The following is a 5694-nucleotide window of genomic DNA, read 5'->3' on the forward strand; positions in this document are numbered from 1 at the left end:
CGGACATACAGCGCTCACTATAAACAATTTTCAAACAGGAGGCCTTGGACACAGTGTAATACAATATAACAATACAGGCCTGCTCAGTGTACAAAACACCAGCATTACCAAAAGCTACTTCAAAAGCCAGGTAAAGACATGATTTCCTAATTACTGTCCCACGTGTTGAATCCACCTCAGACACCATGAACTGAGAGAGAGTGCATCTTTGTGAGTTTGTGAAATCTTGCCAGCACTGAAATTTGTGGATTAGCACAGGAGAAAGATAAAGGACAGGAGCCCTGCACACATTTTATATATATATATATATATATATATATATATATATATATATATATATATATATATATATATCTCTCTCCTCTATGGGTTTTATAGATCAGATGTTTGTGTCTATCTGGTGAAACTGATGAAACCAGTGACAGGACAGGAGACAGAGACACTAATTGTGCAGATGATTTACAGTTCAACCATCCAATAGTGAGACACACTAAAGAAGGCACAACAAAGCACCCTGCGCTAGAAGGATATGGCAGTTGCTCTCAGTTTCAGGAAAAATGAACGAACAAACAAAAAAAAGAAGAAGAAAAAACAAAACCTGAAACTGTGCATAGGAGGGAAACCATGGAAATCTGGAGGACTGGGAGGGAAAATTGCTTCCTGCTCTGATGAATCCCGGTTTCAGATGTTTCACTGAACTAGGGTTTGGAAAATGTAGCTCTGTGTCGCCGTTTCTGGCTGCAGATGGTGCAGCTTACATTTCCACGGTCCTTAAAGCAGATCCCTGTTTGAACGGCAGTGGAAGCATAAGTGTGTAACCTGCACACCAGCAGTATTAAGATGCTGCTAGTGTGTCGTCCAACAGTGGGTAACCGCATGAACACGGACCACGTAGGATTAGCAGCTCCGTTAGAATGGCAGCATCTGTCTTCTGTCATTAAAATACAACGTTTCCAGCGGGCCGCACGCAGCGCGGATCACTGCAGCGCGTAATGCATGATCGCGCGCAGCCCCTGCGTGGCCCCTGCCATTTATATTTCATCAGTGAATTGCTGCTTAGCCTCGTGGCTCCATGAAACCTGAGCCCTAATTTATTCTCCAAGACTGGAGCGCGTCTCCTTTTTTCCTCTGCGCCGAGATGCCCTGCAAAAATAAAAGACCAACATGCGGTTACAATATATGCGGCTCTGGCGCGCTCTTAGTGGGCATTTGCATCCACGTCTTTGCAAAAAAACCCCAAACAGAACTGGAAAATTCTTTCTTATTGAGAGAAGAGGTGCCGCCTCTGTCCCTTTGTTTTCCTCTTGTTTACCTTTTGTTTACCCCCTGTTTACCTCCTGTTTACCCCTTGTTTACCCTCTGCGAACCACGAGGTTGTGAGTAACCACTCACACTCCTGCGATGGTGCGGGTAAATAGACGTGGCGCTCCCAGACCCCGAAGTGCTGCTCATCTGAACAGATCTCTTTGGTTACAGCGCCACCTGGAGGACAACGAGAGAGTGCAATAATTGTATTTTCTGCAGCAGCATGTGAGGTTCAAGGCTGAAAGGGAGTGATATTTATAGCATTCAGTTGAATGTGTAGTGGTAAACAGCTGATATCATGCTCTTAGCTGCTCTCGAAACCATTATAGGTTTTCCTGGCCCTAGAAGATAGTAAGACATCACTTACAGGGAATTTGTCTTTGCAGTATATCTCACATTAAGTTAGACTTAGTAACAGTCCCCAAAGCACTTTGCTTGCACAGCTGATGAAGGACATGTGTTTTACATCATATGGTGTCCCTGGGTGGAGCTGCAGTTTGGTAGCATTCATGTTCACGTAATACAGCAGCATTTAGCGTTTCCCATGTTAATATTATATCAGCTAGGTAGGCAACCTGATTTGTACTGAATGTACTGAATTATATGTACTGGAATAGGGATTTGTTGACAAAGAGAATGATTTCCCATAAGCCACATAAGAATCAGAATCACGCTTTATTGGCTAAGTGAGCTCGTGCCTACAAGGAATTTGTTCTTGGTAACTGTACCTCTCACCACACAGTTGCTTGTACACAGTACAACAACAACAAAAGACATTTCTTTCACACACACACACACACACACACACACACACACACACACACACACACACACACACACACACACACACACACACACACACACGTATGCGCACACAGTAATATTTGTGAACCTTACATGTGCATCAATTGTTAAGCGTGCTGAATGCAGTGTTTAGGAGATGCAGCTGTAAAATTATAAAGCAAACTAAATTAGTAGTTTGGCAGTTAAAAGTTGGGGCAGAAAAGTGCAAGTAAAGGTGAAGCACTATGACATGTTAGAGATGTTTAAATGTGTGAGTCTGTGTGTCATGGGGAGTTATATGCATTGTGATATTCAACTCTTCATGAGTTTGATGGCATGTGGAAAAAAGCTTCTCTGTAGCCAGGATGCCGTGATCCTCATTTAGCTAAAGCACCGGCCTGAAGGAAGGCTCTGGATCAGGTGAATGGGATGAGCTGGGTCTCCACACACCTGCTGATCCTGGATCAGTTGATGACCGGGGTGTGATGGGTCTGCTGTGATCGTCTCCACACACCTACTGATCCTGGATCAGGTGATGACCGGGGATGTCTGTGGATGTTGTGCTTGCTGTCTGAGCCGCCACACTGTAACGGATGTGGTGATGACCGATTCTGTGATGGCAGTGTAGCACTGGACCATCAGCTCCTGGGGCAGGTTGAACTTCCTCAGCTGACACAGGAAGTACATCTTCTGCCGGGTTCTCTAGATGACAGAGCTGATGTTACTGTCCTACTCCAGGTCCTTGGTGATTGTGGTACCCAGGAACTTGAAGGACTCCACTGCCAACACAGTTCTGTCAAGGATGGTGACTGTTGGCATGGTTGGAGCATTTCTCCTGATGTCCTCTGTCATCTCCACTGTTTTCGCTGTGTTCAGCTCCAGGTTGTTGTGGCAGCTCCAGAGGACAACCTGGTCCACCTCCCGCCTGTAAGCAGTCTCATCACCGTCATGTATGAAACCGATGACTGTGGTATCGCCTGCAAATTTCAGGGTGTTGACTGAGGAGTCCATGGAGGTGCAGTCATTCGTGTACAGTGAGAAAAGCAGCAGGGCGTATACACAACCTTGTTGGGCATCCGTACTGACAGTCTGGGTACTTGATGTGAACTTTCCCAACCTCACCAGCTGCTTTCTGCCAGTGAGGAAATTGGTCATCCACTGACACTCTGAGCTTGATGAGTTAACTACGTAGTCGTGCCGGGATAAGAGTATTAATGCTGAAATCCAAGAACAGAATTCTTGCATGCATTTTTTGTTTATTAAGGGGGTTATCTACAAGTAAAATGTATAAGTTTTTCTTTCTACTTGGGAAGCCAAATATTTGCTCTGTACCTGCTAACTGATGTTTGTTTATGCAGCAGGGTGAGGTCACTTCCTATCTGCTTTGTCTGCCTGGCCAAATTCTGCCCTTAACCAAGCAGTAAGGGACAACATCCTGGAGGGTTTTTTCCAAGACACTCCTCTCACACCACATGACAGCTGACCCTATGGAGGAGAGCACATGGCCTGGTGGCCATTCAGGACTGGCCAGCCTCTCCCTGAATGACAGAGGGAGAGGGAGACAGAGCCATCCTCCCCATCCATAGAGCAGGCAAGCTACGCTCTCATGGACTCCCTACTGTCATGGCTGTGGCACATTCCTAAACAAACTTCAGCATTACCCAACAAACACCAGCATCCCATAACAAACACCAGCATCCCCCAACAAATACCAACATCCCTTAACAAACACCAGCATTGCTAAACAAACACCAGAATTCCTCAATAAACACCAGCATTCCTCAATAAACACCAACATCCCTACACAAACACCAGCATTCCTAAACAAACACCAGCATCCTTAAACAAACATCAACATTCCTACACAAACACACACATCCCCCAACAAACACTTACATCCCCCAAAAAACACCAACATTCCTACACAAACACCAACATTCCTAAACAAACACCAACATTCTAATGTTGGCATTTGGCTTTAGAATGCTCAGGAAAAGACCTGACAAATGAGCAAGTGTGAATGGGGGTGAACATTCTAGAGACTTCCAACAGTCCCATGCAGGTAGGCCTACAACACACCTCCCAGCAGTGGAAGTCAAGCCCCCTGCTGAAGGACACCAGGCATGAGTCCCAGACCAACTGCTTCATAGCCTGGCACACCTTCAAATCCATGGACCTTATGATTGTTTGAGTTCCTTTTTATGAGAAAACAAAACAGAGGGAATACTAATATCAGCTTAATCATTAGTAACTATTAGCTCTGTAATCATTCTGCAATAAAAGTACTGTTTATAGTGATTCCTGCTTCCATGTTTGCTTAAGGCTTTGTAAAACTTTATGTAAGAGGCCCTCTGGACTGAATTAACTGAGCCTATGCGTGATGATGGTTAGTCATCAACACTGGTATGTTATAGTTATTAAAGTTTGTCTGCGTCGAATTCATTTGGGTTTTTATGTGACTCCAGAGGAGGGCATAAAGTGGAATTGTATTTGAAAAGGTTTTGGTTTTGGATCTGCTGTATAAGATTCTCATATGGATGTGTCCGTTGGATACTCTCCCGAGGACTGCCAAAACACTTCTGACTTTGTTATCAAATTTTGGAAATTTAAAAACTGACTGCTGTCTCTTGTGAGCCTGGGAAATGAGTGCCATCAAATCATAAACCAAATCAGCGATGCTCTGCTAGTATGAGGCAAAGGGAGGAGTTTTGCTCCCTGATTCGTTATCGTTCCTTTCACCGCTTTCTGCTTTGACGGCTCTCATGAGAGAGATCACCTCCGTCTCCTCTATATGCAACAAGGAGAAAATAAAACACTAACAAACAACCCAAGCAGGCCTCGTTAGAGGAAGTGGCGCAAGTCTTGCATTTAAATGCACCTCCTTCTCCGTCCTTGAGAGACTCGATTCCCTCTGGGGGCTCTGCGCCTGGCAGCCCTGCCCTCGTCTTTCCGCACCGCACCTCGCCACGGCGTGCTTCTGGTTCCGACAGCCCTTAATAATGCATATCCTGGCACACTCTCCATGTCCTAGCAGTGAGCATCAGCTGCATTCAAAAGCTTGTTTTTTCTCCTTGCTACGTTCGGTACGTTTAGCGGGTCTATACATTTAGATTTCTAGTTCACAGATTATGCAAATCAAGATGCATTAAAGAAATACATCACACAGATCTTAGCAGGACGTGACATTGGGAAGGCCCTTAAAATATGGTGTGAATTGAGTTTACCTAGTCACCCATGTGCTCGGTAATTTGGTTGCCTTAAAGCCGGAGTAGCACTGAGAGTCCTACAGTAATCAGCAGGAGGCCAGAAGGTCAGAAGGTCAGAAGGACATCGGCGTCAGCAGATCACAGCTGCACTCAGCAGACCTGGCTATGAGTTTAGAGTCAACTGGGTTTAGCTTAGTCTCTATCTAACACGTCTTAATCAGCAGTGTTAAATACCCCCAGCCCAAGGACACAGAATCAGATTGTCCTCTGAGTAAGACATAAATTTGCTTTCCTATTGCTACTTTATCTAAGGAACGAGGAGAGTCTTACAGTTTCCTTTTTGCTGTAGCTTAAAAGATTGGTTTGATTGCAATGCTAAAACCACTTCATCAGGCGGGGG

Source organism: Electrophorus electricus, chromosome 7, assembly GCF_013358815.1.
Source record: "Electrophorus electricus isolate fEleEle1 chromosome 7, fEleEle1.pri, whole genome shotgun sequence".
NCBI lineage: Eukaryota > Metazoa > Chordata > Actinopteri > Gymnotiformes > Gymnotidae > Electrophorus > Electrophorus electricus.